The sequence below is a fragment of the Oncorhynchus masou genome, unplaced genomic scaffold, assembly GCF_036934945.1.
Source record: "Oncorhynchus masou masou isolate Uvic2021 unplaced genomic scaffold, UVic_Omas_1.1 unplaced_scaffold_543, whole genome shotgun sequence".
NCBI lineage: Eukaryota > Metazoa > Chordata > Actinopteri > Salmoniformes > Salmonidae > Oncorhynchus > Oncorhynchus masou.
Genome location: NW_027011844.1, coordinates 387616 through 407615, shown reverse-complemented (window position 1 = coordinate 407615; position 20000 = coordinate 387616). Strand labels below are relative to the sequence as shown.

The 20000-nt window shown below is 48.4% G+C and overlaps 1 pseudogene; it reads left to right on the top strand.

The window, feature by feature from the left end:
* Positions 1 to 20000, top strand: part of LOC135536004 (voltage-dependent T-type calcium channel subunit alpha-1H-like) — a 118685-nt pseudogene that overhangs the window by 56664 nt on the left and 42021 nt on the right.

Sequence of the window (20000 nt, the reverse complement as noted above, 5' to 3'; positions counted from 1 at the left end):
GCTGCTGTCATGGGGCTCTGTAGGGTGTGTTTGTGAACAGAGCCCCAGGCTCTCTCTCTCTCTCTCTCTCTCTCTCTCTCTGTGTCTCTCTCTCTCTCTCTCTCTCTCTGTGTCTCTCTGTGTCTCTCTCTGTCTCTCTCTCTGTGTGTCTCTCTGCCTCTCTCTCTCTCTCTCTCTCCGTTTCTCTCACTCTCCCCTCTATCTCCTCTCTCTCTCCTTCTGTTCTCCCTCCCTCTCTCCTTCTGTTCTCCCACTCTCTCTCCTTCTGTTCTCTCTCTCTCTCCTTCTGTTCTCCCACTCTCTCTCCTTCTGTTCTCTCTCTCTCTCCTTCTGTTCTCCCTCTCTCTCTCCTTCTGTTCTCCCTCTCTCTCCTTCTGTTCTCCCTCTCTCTCCTTCTGTTCTCCCTCTCTCTCTCCTTCTGTTCTCCCTCTCTCTCCTTCTGTTCTCCCTCCCTCTCTCTCTCTCCTTCTGTTCTCCCTCTCTCTCCTTCTGTTCTCCCTCCCTCTCTCTCTCTCCTTCTGTTCTCCCTCTCTCTCCTTCTGTTCTCCCTCCCTCTCTCTCTCTCCTTCTGTTCTCCCTCTCTCTCCTTCTATTCTCCCTCCCTCTCTCTCTCTCCTTCTCTTGTTGTGTTTGTTTATAGAGTCCTGCAGGAAGGCTAATTGTTCCCCTGTAATTGATTGGCCACGGCAGAAATTGTTTTCTCAGTGGGACAACTGAGAAAGCACACCGATGCCGTTTTTGGTGTCACGGTGCAATGATAAAACTGTGTGGGGGGGTGTGGGACAACAATTACCCACCCCCCACACCCCTCACCCCCCATCATCCCCAGTGAAAGTTGTGCCCCTGGTGAGCAGTTTGGGTTGACGTAACAGTGGAGAGTTGGTTGTTAGCAGTTTGTACTGACTTAGTTGCTGACTGTGTTTTCCCCTGTTCCGTTCTCCAGCCCTGCTCACCGAGAACTGAGCACTTTGTGATGGCGTGTTTCCCAGAATGCATTAGTCTTCCAGTCTGACGGGACAAGCGAGAGTTGTTGTTCCCCGCTGCTAGAGAATGAATGTTCTGCACCGTCATGGAAACACACATCCAAACTTAGAGACTGACGATGTAGAGGAAGGAGTGTGTGTCATGCTGACCTCTGACCTCTGTCCTCTGTAGAACCTGTGGTTCCGGGTCAGGAGAACGCTGCAGAGCTACAAGCCGCGCTGGTGTAGAGAACATGAAGACTGGAACCTCTACCTGTTCTCCCCTCGGAACTCGTGAGTCACACATACACACACACACACACACGCACGCACACACACACACACTCGCGCACACACACACACACACATACTTGTTGTCTTACCTTCTCATAAATACTGTATCTTCCTCCTCTGTGCTGATTTCCCCCTCCCTCCCTCCCTCCCTCCCTCCCACCTCTCTCACCCTCCCTCCCTCACCCCATCCCCTCTCTCCCCCTCCTCACATCTCCTTTCCCCTCCCTCACCCCATCCCCTCTCTCACCCTCCCCTCTCTCTCCCTCCTCACCCCTCTTTCCCCCCCTCACCCCATCCCCTCTCTCCCCCTCCTCACCCCCTCTTTCCCCCCCCTCACCCCATCCCCTTCCCCCTCTCCTCTCCTCCCCTCCCTCCCCCTCCCCCTCTTTCTCCCACCCTCCCTCACCTCATCCCCCCATCCCCCTCCTTCCTCCTCCCACCCCCCCCTCCCTCACCTCACCCTCCCACCCCCACCCCCTCCTCTCTCCCTCCCTCCTCTAGGTTCCGTGTGTGGGCTAAGGGGATGATATCTCATAAGATGTTTGATCACGTGGTCCTCCTCTTCATCTTCCTCAACTGCATCACCATCGCTCTGGAGAGACCCGGCATTCTGCCTCACAGCACCGTAAGACACTAGGGCTGGTGTTATACCCTATTTTACTATATACCAGTATTGATGCATTATACTTTACCTTCTAGAACCCTATTTATACTTTACCTTCTAGAACCCTATTTATACTTTACCTTCTAGAACCCTATTTATACTTTACCTTCTAGAACCCTATTTATACTTTACCTTCTAGAACCCTATTTATACTTGACCTCCTAGAACCCTATTTTTACTTTACCTTCTTTAACACTATTTTTACTTTACCTTCTAGAACCCTATTTTTACTTTACCTTCTAGAACCCTATTTTTACTTTACCTTCTAGAACCCTATTTTTACTTTAAATTCTAGAACCCTATTTTTACTTTACCTTCTCGAACCCTATTTTTACTTTACCTTCTAGAACCCTATTTTTACTTTACCTTCTAGAACCCTATTTTTACTTTACCTTCTAGAACCCTATTTTTACATTACCTTCTAGAACCCTATATTTACTTTACCTTCTAGAACCCTATTTTTACTTTAAATTATAGAACCCTATTTTTACTTTACCTTCTCGAACCCTATTTCAATGTGGTTGGTTAGGCTTCATTATTAATGCCATTTCAGACTTGAAGTCGATACAACAACTATGATAGCTGAGGTTCATATGAATATTAGATCAGAACCTAACATTTTAGGGTCCATACACAGATCGGCTACAGACTGTAGCTAGCTACACATCCATAGGCACACAGATCGGCTACATACTGTAGCTAGCTACACATCCATAGGCACACAGATTGGCTACATACTGTAGCCAGCTACACATCCATAGGCATACAGTTATTTTGATCCTCCACTACACAATTAGAAAGTAAATAGTGACCTAGCTATGTTACTTCAGCTGTATTGCAAGGCAAGCTTACACAATTGTACATTCAATTTGTGGTAAATGCTTTCAGCTAGCTAGATTCTTTACATCCACTGTTTCTCAAGACGACAGCCTGGTTTACTGGTTTTCTCAGGAGTCCCTAAAACATTAAACAATGTCATACTGTACTCATTTCATAACACCAGCTAGGTGGCTGGCTAATGTTAGCTAACTTGCTAAATCACGATTTTCATAAATTAACTTTATGACAGAAAATGATGCACAATCGTTCGTCTCTACATTAACTGACATATTCCTCTCGATTGTAAATGTTTTGCTTGACTCGTTATGACGTTATAATTACTTGTTTCCACCGTAAAGTTTTGTCAGCCATCTTTGCTGAAGAAAGTCACCAGGGAGCGGTGGCTCGCTTCAAATTCGTCATTGGAACCACTCAATATGATTGGTTATATAAAAACCTTGGGACCCAAATGCATAATGAGTGATCTAACTCCCCCTGGTGGTGGTCTGGAGCCGTGACGCTGGGTACCTCTAACTCCCCCTTGTGGTGATCTGGAGCCGTGACGCTGGGTACCTCTAACTCCCCCTGGTGGTGGTCTGGATCCATGATACTGGGTACCTCTAAGTCCCCCTGGTGGTGGTCGGGAGCCGTGACGCTGGGTACCTCTAAGTCCCCCTGGTGGTGGTTTGGAGCTGTGATGCTGGGGTCCTCTAACTCCCCCTTGTGGTGGTCTGGAGAAATGAAGCCGTGACGCTGGGTACCTCTAAGTCCCCCTGGTGGTGGTCTGGAGCCGTGATGCTGGGTACCTCTAACTCCCCCTGGTGGTGGTCTGGATCCGTGATACTGGGTACCTCTAAGTCCCCCTGGTGGTGGTCTGGAGCCGTGATGCTGGGTACCTCTAAGTCCCCCTGGTGGTGGTCTGGAGCCGTGATGCTGGGTACCTCTAAGTCCCCCTGGTGGTGGTCTGGAGCCGTGATGCTGGGTCCCTCTAAGTCCCACGGTGTGAACTCGCAAACTTTTAAAGGAGGAACCACTGTAGCTAAGCATATTGTTTATGCCACTGTATCATAAATCAAAGTGAAATAGGTGAAACATGAATATGTTAGCTAGCTGGCATATTCATCGTCTGGTCTAACGGTCGTCGGAACATCTAAGCTCGTACGTAGAAACGCATCATCTGGTCTAACGGTCGTCAGAACATCTAAGCTCGTACGTAGAAACGCATCGTCTGGTCTAACGGTCGTCGGAACAACTAAGCTCGTACGTAGAAACGCATCGTCTGGTCTAACGGTCGTTGGAACAACTAAGCTCATACGTAGAAACGCATCGTCTGGTCTAACGGTCGTTGGAACATCTAAGCTCGTATGTAGAAACGCATCGTCTGGTCTAACGGTCGTCGGAACAACTAAGCTCGTACGTAGAAACGCATCGTCTGGTCTAATGGTCGTCGGAACAACTAAGCTCGTACGTAGAAACGCATCGTCTGGTCTAACGGTCGTTGGAACATCTAAGCTCATATGTAGAAACGCATTGTCTGGTCTAACGGTCGTCGGAACAACTAAGCTCGTACGTAGAAACGCATCGTCTGGTCTAACGGTCGTTGGAACAACTAAGCTCGTATGTAGAAACGCATCGTCTGGTCTAACGGTCGTTGGAACAACTAAGCTCGTATGTAGAAACGCATTGTCTGGTTTAACGGTCATCGGAACATCTAAGCTCGTATGTAGAAACGCATCGTCTGGTCTAACGGTCGTCTGAACAACTAAGCTCGTATGTAGAAACGCATCGTCTGGTCTAACGGTCGTCGGAACAACTAAGCTCGTATGTAAAAATGCATCGTCTGGTCTAACGGTCGTCGGAACAACTAAGCTCGTACGTAGAAACGCATCGTCTGGTCTAACGGTCGTCAGAACATCTAAGCTCGTATGTAGAAATGCATCGTCTGGTCTAACGGTCGTCTGAACAACGAAGCTCGTACGTAGAAACGCATTGTCTGGTCTAACGGTCGTTGGAACATCTAAGCTCGTATGTAGAAACGCATCGTCTGGTCTAACGGTCGTCAGAACAACTAAGCTCGTATGTAGAAACGAATCGTCTGGTCTAATGGTTGTTGGAACAACTAAGCTCGTACGTAGAAACGCATTGTCTGGTCTAACGGTCGTCAGAACAACTAAGCTCGTACGTAGAAACGCATCGTCTGGTCTAGCGGTCGTCAGAACAACTAAGCTCGTATGTAGAAACGCATCGTCTGGTCTAACGGTCGTCAGAACAACTAAGCTCATATGTAGAAACGCATCGTCTGGTCTAATGGTTGTTGGAACAACTAAGCTCGTACGTAGAAACGCATTGTCTGGTCTAACGGTCGTCAGAACAACTAAGCTCGTACGTAGAAACGCATCGTCTGGTCTAGCGGTCGTCAGAACAACTAAGCTCGTACGTAGAAACGCATCGTCTGGTCTAACGGTCGTCGGAACAACTAAGCTCGTACGTAGAAACGCATCGTCTGGTCAAACGGTCGTTGGAACATCTAAGCTCGTACGTAGAAACGCATCGTCTGGTCAAACGGTCGTTGGAACATCTAAGCTCGTACGTAGAAACGCATCGTCTGGTCAAACGGTTGTTGGAACAACTAAGCTCGTACGTAGAAACGCATCGTCTGGTCAAACGGTCGTTGGAACAACTAAGCTCGTATGTAGAAACGCATCGTCTGGTCTAACGGTCATCGGAACATCTAAGCTCGTATGTAGAAACGCATCGTCTGGTCTAACGGTCGTCTGAACATCTAAGCTCGTATGTAGAAACGCATCGTCTGGTCTAACAGTCATCAGAACAACTAAGATCGTATGTAGAAACGCATTGTCTGGTCTAACGGTCGTTGGAACAACTAAGCTCGTATGTAGAAACGCATCGTCTGGTCTAACGGTCGTCTGAACATCTAAGCTCGTATGTAGAAACGCATCGTCTGGTCTAACGGTCGTCTGAACAACTAAGCTCGTACGTAGAAACGCATCGTCTGGTCTAACGGTCGTCGGAACATCTAAGCTTGTATGTAGAAACGCATTGTCTGGTCTAACGGTCGACGGAACATCTAAGCTCGTACATAGAAACGCATTGTCTGGTCTAACGGTCGTCGGAACATCTAAGCTCGTATGTAGAAACGCATCGTCTGGTCTAACGGTCGTCTGAACATCTAAGCTCGTATGTAGAAACGCATCGTCTGGTCTAACGGTCGTCGGAACATCTAAGCTCGTATGTAGAAACGCATCGTCTGGTCAAACGGTCGTCTGAACAACTAAGCTAGTATGTAGAAACGTATCGTCTGGTCAAACGGTCGTCGGAACATCTAAGCTCGTATGTAGAAATGCATCGTCTGGTCTAACGGTCGTTGGAACATCTAAGCTCGTGTGTAGAAACGCATGGTCTGGTCAAACGGTCGTCGGAACATCTAAGCTCGTATGTAGAAACGCATCGTCTGGTCAAACGGTCGTCTGAACAACTAAGCTCGTATGTAGAAACGCATCGTCTGGTCTAACGGTCGTTGGAACAACTAAGCTCGTATGTAGAAACGCATCGTCTGGTCTAACGGTCGTCTGAACAACTAAGCTCGTACGTAGAAACGCATTGTCTGGTCTAACTGTCGTCGGAACAACTAAGCTCGTATGTAGAAACGCATCGTCTGGTCTAACGGTCGTCTGAACAACTAAGCTCGTATGTAGAAACGCATCGTCTGGTAAAACGGTCGTCGGAACATCTAAGCTCGTACGTAGAAACGCATTGTCTGGTCTAACGGTCGTAGGAACAACTAAGCTCGTATGTAGAAACGCATCGTCTGGTCTAACGGTCGTCGGAACATCTAAGCTTGTATGTAGAAACGCATCGTCTGGTCAAACGGTCGTCTGAACAACTAAGCTTGTATGTAGAAACGCATCGTCTGGTCTAACGGTCGTCGGAACAACTAAGCTCGTATGTAGAAACGCATCGTCTGGTCTAACGGTCGTCAGAACAACTAAGCTCGTATGTAGAAACGCATCGTCTGGTCTAACGGTCGTCAGAACAACTAAGCTCGTACGTAGAAAAGCATCGTCTGGTCTAACGGTCGTTGGAACATCTAAGCTCGTATGTAGAAACGCATCGTCTGGTCTACGGTCGTCAGAACAACTAAGCTCATATGTAGAAACGCATCGTCTGGTCTAATGGTCGTTGGAACAACTAAGCTCGTACGTAGAAACGCATTGTCTGGTCTAACGGTCGTCAGAACAACTAAGCTAGTATTTAGAAACGCATCGTCTGGTCTAATGGTCGTTGGAACAACTAAGCTCATACGTAGAAACGCATTGTCTGGTCTAACGGTCGTCAGAACAACTAAGCTCGTACGTAGAAACGCATCGTCTGGTCTAACGGTCGTCAGAACATCTAAGCTCGTATGTAGAAACGCATCGTCTGGTCTAACGGTCGTCAGAACAACTAAGCTCGTATGTAGAAACGTATCGTCTGGTCTAACGGTCGTCTGAACAACTAAGCTCGTATGTAGAAACGCATCGTCTGGTCTAACGGTCGTCAGAACAACTAAGCTAGTATTTAGAAACGCATCGTCTGGTCTAATGGTCGTTGGAACAACTAAGCTCATACGTAGAAACGCATCGTCTGGTCTAACGGTCGTCAGAACATCTAAGCTCGTATGTAGAAACGCATCGTCTGGTCAAACGGTCGTCTGAACAACTAAGCTTGTATGTAGAAACGCATCGTCTGGTCTAACGGTCGTCGGAACAACTAAGCTCGTATGTAGAAACGCATCGTCTGGTCTAACGGTCGTCAGAACAACTAAGCTCGTATGTAGAAACGCATCGTCTGGTCTAACGGTCGTCAGAACAACTAAGCTCGTACGTAGAAAAGCATCGTCTGGTCTAACGGTCGTTGGAACATCTAAGCTCGTATGTAGAAACGCATCGTCTGGTCTACGGTCGTCAGAACAACTAAGCTCATATGTAGAAACGCATCGTCTGGTCTAATGGTCGTTGGAACAACTAAGCTTTACGTACGAAAAGAAACGCATTGTCTGGTCTAACGGTCGTCAGAACAACTAAGCTAGTATTTAGAAACGCATCGTCTGGTCTAATGGTCGTTGGAACAACTAAGCTCATACGTAGAAACGCATTGTCTGGTCTAACGGTCGTCAGAACAACTAAGCTCTTGGTAGAAACGCATCGTCTGGTCAAACGGTCGTCAGAACATCTAAGCTCGTATGTAGAAACGCATCGTCTGGTCTAACGGTCGTCAGAACAACTAAGCTCGTATGTAGAAACGTATCGTCTGGTCTAACGGTCGTCTGAACAACTAAGCTCGTATGTAGAAACGCATCGTCTGGTCTAACGGTCGTCAGAACAACTAAGCTAGTATTTAGAAACGCATCGTCTGGTCTAATGGTCGTTGGAACAACTAAGCTCATACGTAGAAACGCATCGTCTGGTCTAACGGTCGTCAGAACATCTAAGCTCGTATGTAGAAACGCATCGTCTGGTCTAACGGTCGTCAGAACAACTAAGCTCGTATGTAGAAACGTATCGTCTGGTCTAACGGTCGTCTGAACAACTAAGCTCGTACGTAGAAACGCATTGTCTGGTCTAACGGTCGTCAGAACAACTAAGCTAGTATTTAGAAACGCATAGTCTGGTCTAATGGTCGTTGGAACAACTAAGCTCATACGTAGAAACGCATCGTCTGGTCTAACGGTCGTCAGAACATCTAAGCTCGTATGTAGAAACGCATCGTCTGGTCTAACGGTAGTCAGAACAACTAAGCTCGTATGTAGAAACGTATCGTCTGGTCTAACGGTCGTCTGAACAACTAAGCTCGTATGTAGAAACGCATCGTCTGGTCTAACGGTCGTCAGAACAACTAAGCTCGTACGTAGAAACACATCGTCTGGTCTAACGGTCGTCAGAACAACTAAGCTCGTATGTAGAAACGTCTCGTCTGGTCTAACGGTCGTCAGAACAACTAAGCTCGTATGTAGAAACTCATCGTCTGGTCAAACGGTCGTCGGAACATCTAAGCTCGTATGTAGAAACGCATCGTCTGGTCTAACGGTCGTCTGAACAACTAAGCTCGTATGTAGAAACGCATCGTCTGGTCTAACGGTCGTCGGAACATCTAAGCTCGTATGTAGAAACGCATCGTCTGGTCTAACGGTCGTTGGAACATCTAAGCTCGTATGTAGAAATGCATCGTCTGGTCTAACGGTCGTCGGAACATCTAAGCTTGTATGTAGAAACGCATCGTCTGGTCAAACGGTCGTCTGAACAACTAAGCTCGTACGTAGAAACGCATTGTCTGGTCTAACGGTCGTCGGAACAACTAAGCTCGTATGTAGAAACGCATCGTCTGGTCAAACGGTCGTCTGAACAACTAAGCTCGTATGTAGAAACGCATCGTCTGGTCTAACGGTCGTCGGAACAACTAAGCTCGTATGTAGAAACGCATCGTCTGGTCTAACGGTCGTCAGAACAACTAAGCTCGTACGTAGATACGCATTGTCTGGTCTAACGGTCGTCAGAACAACTAAGCTCGTACGTAGAAACGCATTGTCTGGTCTAACGGTTGTCAGAACAACTAAGCTCGTACGTAGAAACGCATCATCTGGTCTAACGGTTGTCAGAACATCTAAGCTCGTATGTAGAAACGCATCGTCTGGTCTAACGGTCGTTTGCCGTCGGAACTACGAGTGTGTAGGCCGTCAAATCAAAACCACTACTTTTATATAAAGTCGTTTTTTTGTGTGTTTTTTTACGAAAATGAAAACATGTCAGTTTGTCACCTTCAAGAGGTTGGAGAAATAACATGTTCAACTATTTAAGATATTTAGCTCCAATCCAAGGTTGTTCCTTTTAGATTAGGAGAAAATTAACAACTAATGAAATATATTTTTTTCACTTCTTTCGTTGACTTCTCGAACCCCGAACCCCTTGCCTTGGTTGTTTCGCTAAGCTTCTCAAACCCTGAACCCCAGCTAATCGTTCCCAGATGTCTTGCGATGTCTCGCCTACACTCCCTCCAGGAGAGTGTTTCTGAGTGTCTCCAACTAGAAACTCTCTGCTGTAATATATTGTCTCTCCTACTCTCCCTCCCTCCAGGACCGAGTGTTTCTGAGTGTCTCCAACTAGAAACTCTCTGCTGTAATATACTGTCTCGCCTACTCTCCCTCCCTCCAGGAGAGAGTGTTTCTGAGTGTCTCCAACTAGAAACTCTCTGCTGTAATATACTGTCTCTCCTACTCTCCCTCCAGGACCGAGTGTTTCTGAGTGTCTCCAACTAGAAACTCTCTGCTGTAATATACTGTCTCTCCTACTCTCCCTCCCTCCAGGAGAGTGTTTCTGGGTGTCTCCAACTAGAAACTCTCTGCCCTAATATACTGTCTCTCCTACTCTCCCTCCCTCCAGGAGAGAGTGTTTCTGGGTGTCTCCAACTACGTGTTCACTATCATCTTCCTGGCTGAGATGACTGTCAAGGTAATACTACCGTCTGTTTTAGTTTGCTGTCTGTTTCAGTCTGCTGTCTGTTTTAGTTTGCTGTCTGTCTCAGTCTGCTGTCTGTTTCAGTCTGTTGTCTGTTTCAGTTTGTTGTCTGTCTCAGTCTGTTGTCTGTTTCAGTCTGCTGTCTGTTTCAGTCTGCTGTCTGTTTCAGTCTGCTGTCTGTTTCAGTCTGCTGTCTGTTTCAGTCTGCTGTCTGTTTCAGTCTGCTGTCTGTTTCAGTCTGCTGTCTGTTTCAGTCTGCTGTCTGTTTCAGTCTGCTGTCTGTTTCAGTCTGCTGTCTGTTTCAGTCTGTTGTCTGTCTCAGTCTGCTGTCTGTTTCAGTCTGCTGTCTGTTTCAGTCTGCTGTCTGTTTCAGTCTGCTGTCTGTTTCAGTCTGCTGTCTGTTTCAGTCTGTTGTCTGTTTCAGTCTGTTGTCTGTTTCAGTCTGCTGTCTGTTTCAGTCTGCTGTCTGTTTCAGTCTGCTGTCTGTTTCAGTCTGCTGTCTGTTTCAGTCTGCTGTCTGTTTCAGTCTGCTGTCTGTTTCAGTCTGTTGTCTGTTTCAGCCTGTTGTCTGTTTCAGTCTGCTGTCTGTCTCAGTCTGCTGTCTGTTTCAGTCTGCTGTCTGTTTCAGTCTGCTGTCTGTTTCAGTCTGTTGTCTGTTTCAGTGTGTTGTCTGTTTCAGTCTGCTGTCTGTTTCTGTCTGCTGTCTGTTTCAGTTTGTTGTCTGTTTCAGTCTGTTGTCTGTTTCAGTCTGCTGTCTGTTTCAGTCTGCTGTTTGTTTCAGTCTGCTGTCTGTTTCAGTCTGCTGTCTGTTTCAGTCTGCTGTCTGTTTCAGTCTGCTGTCTGTTTCAGTCTGCTGTCTGTTTCAGTCTGCTGTCTGTTTCAGTCTGCTGTCTGTTTCAGTCTGTTGTCTGTTTCAGTCTGCTGTCTGTTTCAGTCTGCTGTCTGTTTCAGTCTGCTGTCTGTTTCAGTCTGCTGTCTGTCTCAGTCTGCTGTCAGTCCTGGAGTTATTGTCTTCTTAATGTTTTGTCTATAGATTGTAGCGTTGGGGTTCTGCTGGGGTAAACAGAGCTACCTGAAGAGCAGCTGGAATGTTCTGGATGGGATCCTGGTGTTTGTCTCTCTGGTGGACATCCTGGTTTCTCTGGCCTTGACTGGAGGGAACCGCATTCTGGGAATCCTCAGTCTGTACTACGTCTGCTACTGCACACTCGACCTCTCAGGTAGGACCACACTCGACCTCTCAGGTAGGACCACAGTACGACCTCTCAGGTAGGACCACACTACGACCTCTCAGGTAGGACCACACTACGACCTCTCAGGTAGGTTTCACACTACGACCTCTCAGGTAGGATCAGTCTACGACCTCTCAGGTAGGACCACACTACGACCTCTCAGGTAGGACCACACTACGACCTCTCAGGTAGGACCACCACGACCTCTCAGGTAGGACCACCTCGACCTCTCAGGTAGGACCACACTACGACCTCTCAGGTAGGACCTGTCTCGACCTCTCAGGTAGGACCACACTACGACCTCTCAGGTAGGACCACACTACGACCTCTCAGGTAGGACCACACTACGACCTCTCAGGTAGGACCACACTACGACCTCTCAGGTAGGACCACACTACGACCTCTCAGGTAGGACCACACTACGACCTCTCAGGTAGGACCACACTACGACCTCTCAGGTAGGACCACACTCGACCTCTCAGGTAGGACCACACTACGACCTCTCAGGTAGGACCACACTACGACCTCTCAGGTAGGACCACACTACGACCTCTCAGGTAGGACCACACTACGACCTCTCAGGTAGGACCACACTACGACCTCTCAGGTAGGACCACACTACGACCTCTCAGGTAGGACCACACTACGACCTCTCAGGTAGGACCACACTACGACCTCTCAGGTAGGACCACACTACGACCTCTCAGGTAGGACCACACTACGACCTCTCAGGTAGGACCACACTACGACCTCTCAGGTAGGACCACACTACGACCTCTCAGGTAGGACCACACTACGACCTCTCAGGTAGGACCACACTACGACCTCTCAGGTAGGACCACACTACGACCTCTCAGGTAGGACCACACTACGACCTCTCAGGTAGGACCACACTACGACCTCTCAGGTAGGACCACACTACGACCTCTCAGGTAGGACCACACCACGACCTCTCAGGTAGGACCACACCACGACCTCTCAGGTAGGACCACACTACGACCTCTCAGGTAGGACCACACTACGACCTCTCAGGTAGGACCACACTACGACCTCTCAGGTAGGACCACACTACGACCTCTCAGGTAGGACCACACTACGACCTCTCAGGTAGGACCACACTACGACCTCTCAGGTAGGACCACACTACGACCTCTCAGGTAGGACCACACTACGACCTCTCAGGTAGGACCACACAACGACCTCTCAGGTAGGACCACACAACGACCTCTCAGGTAGGACCACACAACGACCTCTCAGGTAGGGACCTCTCAGGTAGGACCACAACGACCTCTCAGGTAGGACCACACTACGACCTCTCAGGTAGGACCACACTACGACCTCTCAGGTAGGACCACACAACGACCTCTCAGGTAGGACCACACCACGACCTCTCAGGTAGGAGCACACTACGACCTCTCAGGTAGGACCACACTACGACCTCTCAGGTAGGACCACACTACGACCTCTCAGGTAGGACCACACTACGACCTCTCAGGTAGGACCACACTACGACCTCTCAGGTAGGACCACACTACGACCTCTCAGGTAGGACCACACTACGACCTCTCAGGTAGGACCACACTACGACCTCTCAGGTACGACCACACCACGACCTCTCAGGTAGGACCACACTACGACCACACTACGACCACACTACGACCTCTCAGGTAGGACCACACAATGACCTCTCAGGTAGGACCACACTACGACCTCTCAGGTAGGACCACACTACGACCTCTCAGGTAGGACCACACTACGACCTCTCAGGTAGGACCACACTACGACCTCTCAGGTAGGACCACACTACGACCTCTCAGGTAGGACCACACTACGACCTCTCAGGTAGGACCACACTACGACCTCTCAGGTAGGACCACACTACGACCTCTCAGGTAGGACCACACTACGACCTCTCAGGTAGGACCACACTACGACCTCTCAGGTAGGACCACACTACAACCTCTCAGGTAGGACCACACTACGACCACACTACAACCACACTACAACCATAATACAACCACACTACAGCCACACTATGAGCTCTCAGGTAGGACCACACTACAACCACACTACGACCACACTATAACCACACTACGACCTCTCAGGTAGGACCACACTACAACCTCTCAGGTAGGACCACACTACAACCACACTACGACCACACTACAACCACACTATGACCACACTACGACCTCTCAGGTAGGGGGGTGTGTATGTGTGTGTATAATGTGTAAGGTGTGTGTTGCAGGGTGATCAGTCGAGCCCCAGGGCTGAAGCTGGTAGTGGAGACTCTGATCACGTCTCTGAGACCCATCGGAAACATCGTCCTCATCTGCTGCGCTTTCTTCACTGTGTTTGGAATACTGGGAGTACAGGTAACACACACACACACACACTAACGCGCACACACACGCGCACACACACACACACACACACACACACACACTAACGCACACACACACACACACACACACACTAACGCGCAGTGGAGACACACACACACACACACACACACACACACACGCACACACGCACACACACACTAATTCACACACTGTGTTTGGAACACACACACACACTAACGCGCAACACACACACACACACACACACACACACACACACACACACACACACACACACACACACTAACGCGCACACACACACACACACACACACATACACACACACACTAACGCGCACACACACACACACACACTAACGCACACACACTAATGCACACACACACACACACACTAACGCGCACACACACACACACACACACTAACGCACACACACTAACGCGCGCACATACACACACACACACACACACGATACAGGGTCTACAGTCAATCAGCCCCGTCGCGGACCAGGATGTCTTTACTCCCAGACAAACTAAACAACATCTTTGCACGCTTTGAGAACAATACAGTGCCACTGACACGGCCCGCTACCAAAACCTGCGGGGTCTCCTTCACCGCAGCCGAGGTGAGTAAAACATTTAAACGTGTTAACCCTCGCAAGGCTGCAGGCCCAGACAGCATCCCCAGCCGCGTCCTCAGAGCATGCGCAGACCAGCTGGCTGGTGTGTTTACGGACATATTCAATCAATCCCTATCCCAGTCTGCTGCTCCCACATGCTTCAAGAGGTCCACCATTGTTCCTGTTCCCAAGAAAGCTAAGGTAACTGAGCTTAACGACTATCGCCACGTCCTGGTCCTGGACTTTCTGACGAGCCACCCCCAGGTGGTGATGGTAGGAAACAACATCTCCACCCCGCTGATCCTCAACACTGGGGCCCCACAAGGGTGTTTTCTCAGCCCTCTCCTGTACTCCCTGTTCACCCACGACTGCGTGGCCACACACACCTCCAACTCAATCATCAAGTTTGCGGACGACACAACAGTGGTAGGCCTGATTACCAACAACAACGAGACGGCCTACAGGGAGGAGGTGAGGGCCCTCGGAGTGTGGTGTCAGGAAAATAACCTCACACTCAACGTCAACAAAACAAAGGAGATGATCGTGGACTTCTGGAAACAGCCGAGGGAACACCCCCCCTATCCACATCGAAGGGACAGCAGTGGAGAGGTGGGAAGGTGTTTTAAGTTCCTCTGCGTATACATCACCAGGCCTCCAGTTCGCCTCCCCAGTCTGGTACGTCCTGTGTCGCCGGCTCCCTGCACTCGCCCTGAAGAGCGTGTCATCAGTCGGGTGAAACCTGTGCCGGCTCCACACCCCACACTCTCTCTCGGTTCAGGTTTTGCGGTCGGAGTCCGCACCTTTGGGGGGGTATCACGCCCTGACCATAGAGAGCCCTCGGGGTTCTCTATGGTGTAAAAGGTCAGAGCATGACTAGGGGGGGGGGGGGGTTTAGTTATTATAGTTCCATGTTGGTGTGTGAGTATGGTTCCCAATCGGAGGCAGCTGAATATAGTTGCTTCGCGTGTCCCTTTTTCCCACCTGCGTTGCGCCTCTCTGCTCGTAGGATATTGTCACGTTCGTTAATTCTTCGTTGTTTTGAAGTTTCACTGTAATAAATATGTGGAACTCTACTCACGCTGCACCTTTTATATTTTTTATTTAAAATATATATATCCCATTTAGCAGACGCTTTTGTCCAAAGCGACTTACAAGTCGGCTGGGGCCACTACTTTTACATATATTTTACCTTTGTTTTACTAGGCAAGTCAGTTAATTAAGAACAAATTCTTATTTTCAATGACGTCCTAGGAACAGTGGGTTAACTGCCTGTTCAGGGGCAGAACGACCGATTTGTACCTCGTCAGCTCGGGGGTTTGAACTTGCAACCTTCCAGTTACTAGTCCAATGCTCTAACCACTAGGCTACCCTGCCGCCCCAGGGCGCTCTTTCTTATGACGAACGTGACAATATCCTACATTACTCATCTCATATGTATATACTGTACTCTACACCATCTACTGCATCTTTATGTAATACATGTATCACTAGCCACTTTAAACTATGCCACTTTGTTTACATACCCTACATTACTCATCTCATATGTATATACTGTACTCTACACCATCTACTGCATCTTTATGTAATACATGTATCACTAGCCACTTTAAACTATGCCACTTTGTTTACATACCCTACATTACTCATCTCATATGTATATACTGTAGTCTACACCATCTACTGCATCTTTATGTAATACATGTATCACTAGCCACTTTAAACTATGCCACTTTGTTTAAAAACCCTACATTACTCATCTCATATGTATATACTGTACTCTACACCATCTACTGCATCTTTATGTAATACATGTATCACTAGCCACTTTAAACTATGCCACTTTGTTTACATACCCTCCATTACTCATCTCATATGTATATACTGTAGTCTACACCATCTACTGCATCGTGCCCATGCCGCACGGCCATCGCTCATCCATACATTTATATGTACATATTCTTATTCATTCCTTTAAACGTGTGTGTATAATTGTTAGATGACTCGTTGGATATTACTGCACGGTCGGAACTGAAAGCACAAGCATTTCGCTACACTCCCATCTGTATGTACCTGTACCTGTACCTGTACCTGTATGTGACCAATAACATTTTTATTGTATTTTATTTAACACAAACACACACCCATACAGTACCAGTCAAAAGGTTGGACACACCTACTCATTCCAGGGTTTTTCTTTATTTTAAACTATTTTCTACATTATAGAATAATAGTGAAGACATCAAAACTATGAAATAACACATATGGAATCATGTAGTAACCACAAAAAAGTGTTTAACAAATCAAAATATATTTTATATTTGAGATTCCTCAAAGTAGACACCCTTTACCTTGATGACAGCTTTGCAGACTCTTGGAATTCTCTCAACCAGCTTCACCTGGAATGCTTTTCCAACAGACCCCACATCCACTATCATTACCAGTGACCCCTCCATCCACTATCATTACCAGTAACCCCCATCCACTATCATTACCAGTGACCTCCATCCACTATCATTACCAGTGACCCCTCCATCCACTATCATTACCAGTCACCCCCATCCACTATCATTACCAGTGACCCCCATCCACTATCATTACCAGTGACCCCCATCCACTAGCATTACCAGTGACCCCACTAACATTACCAGTGACCCCCATCCACTATCATTACCAGTGACCCCCATCCACTATCATTACCAGTGACCCCCATCCACTATCATTACCAGTGACCCCCATCCACTCGCATTACAAGTGACCCCCATCCACTATCATTACCAGTGACCCCCATCCACTATCATTAACAGTGACCCCCATCCACTTGCATTACCAGTGACCCCCATCCACTTGCATTACCAGTGACCCCACTAACATTACCAGTGACCCCATCCACTATCATTACCAGTAACCCCCATCCACTAACATTACCAGTGACCCCCATCCACTCGCATTACAAGTGACCCCCATCCACTATCATTACCAGTGACCCCCATCCACTATCATTACCAGTGACCCCCATCCACTGTCATTACCAGTGACCCCCATCCACTATCATTACCAGTGAACCCCATCCACTAACATTACCAGTGACCCTCATCCACTAACATTACCAGTGACCCCACTAACATTACCAGTGACCCCATCCACTATCATTACCAGTAACCCCCATCCACTAACATTACCAGTGACCCCCATCCACTCGCATTACAAGTGACCCCCATCCACTGTCATTACCAGTGACCCCCATCCACTAACATTACCAGTGACCCCCATCCACTATCATTACCAGTGACCCCCATCCACTAACATTACCAGTGACCCCCATCCACTATCATTACCAGTGACCATCCATCCACTATCATTACCAGTGACCCCACTAGCATTACCAGTGACCCCCTATCATTACCAGTGACCCCCCATCCACTATCATTACCAGTGACCCCACTAGCATTACCAGTGACCCCACTAACATTACCAGTGACCCCACTATCATTACCAGTGACCCCATCCACTATCATTACCAGTGACCCCATCCACTATCATTACCAGTGACCATCCATCCACTATCATTACCAGTGACCCCACTATCATTACCAGTGACCCCCCTATCATTACCAGTGACCCTCCATCCACTAGCATTACCAGTGACCCCCTATCATTACCAGTGACCCTCCATCCACTATCATTACCAGTGACCCCCCATCCACTAACATTACCAGTGACCCCCCCTATCATTACCAGTGACCCCACTAGCATTACCAGTGACCCCCTATCATTACCAGTGGCCCCCATCCACTATCATTACCAGTGACCCCCCTATCATTACCAGTGACCATCCATCCACTATCATTACCAGTGACCCCCATCCACTAGCTTTACCAGTGACCCCATCCACTATCATTACCAGTCACCCCCATCCACTAACATTACCAGTCACCCCCATCCACTAACATTACCAGTCACCCCATCCACTAACATTACCAGTGACCCCCATCCACTGTCATTACCAGTGACCCCCATCCACTAACATTACCAGTGACCCCCATCCACTAGCTTTACCAGTGACCCCCATCCACTGTCATTACCAGTGACCCCCCATCCACTAGCTTTACCAGTCACCCCCATCCACTAGCATTACCAGTCACCCCCATCCACTAACATTACCAGTGACCCCCATCCACTAGCTTTACCAGTGACCCCACTGTCATTACCAGTGACCCCCATCCACTAGCTTTACCAGTGACCCCATCCACTATCATTACCAGTCACCCCCATCCACTAACATTACCAGTCACCCCATCCACTAACATTACCAGTCACCCCCATCCACTAGCATTACCAGTCACCCCCATCCACTAACATTACCAGTGACCCCCATCCACTAACATTACCAGTGACCCCCATCCACTGTCATTACCAGTGACCCCCATCCACTGTCATTACCAGTAACCCCCATCCACAATCATTACCAGTGACCCTACTAGCATTACCAGTGACCCCCCATCCACTAGCTTTACCAGTGACCCCATCCACTATCATTACCAGTCACCCCATCCCCATCCACTAACATTACCAGTCACCCCCATCCACTAACATTACCAGTGACCCCCATCCACTATCATTACCAGTGACCCCCCCCATCCACTATCATTACCAGTGACCCCCATCCACTGTCATTACCAGTGACCCCATCCACTGTCATTACCAGTGACCCCCATCCACTATCATTACCAGTGACCCCCATCCACTATCATTACCAGTGACCCCCATCCACTAACATTACCAGTGACCCCCATCCACTATCATTACCAGTGACCCCCATCCACTAACATTACCAGTGACCCCCATCCACTATCATTACCAGTGACCCCCATCCACTATCATTACCAGTGACCCCCATCCACTTTCATTACCAGTGACCTCCATCCACTAACATTACCAGTGACCCCCATCCACTATCATTACCAGTGACCCCCATCCACTATCATTACCAGTGACCCCCATCCACTATCATTACCAGTAACCCCCATCCACTATCATTACCAGTGACCCCCATTCACTATCATTACCAGTGACCCCCATCCACTATCATTACCAGTGACCCCCATCCACTAACATTACCAGTGACCCCACTAACATTACCAGTGACCCCATCCACTATCATTACCAGTGACCCCCATCCACTAACATTACCAGTGACCCCCATCCACTATCATTACCAGTGACCCCCATCCACTATCATTACCAGTGACCCCCATCCACTAACATTACCAGTGACCCCATCCACTAACATTACCAGTGAACCCCATCCACTATCATTACCAGTCACCCCCATCCACTAACATTACCAGTGACCCCATCCACTATCATTACCAGTGACCCCCATCCACTATCATTACCAGTGACCCCCATCCACTAGCATTACCAGTGACCCCCATCCACTATCATTACCAGTGACCCCCATCCACTATCATTACCAGTGAGCCCCATCCACTATCATTACCAGTGACCCCCATCCACTAACATTACCAGTGACCCCCAT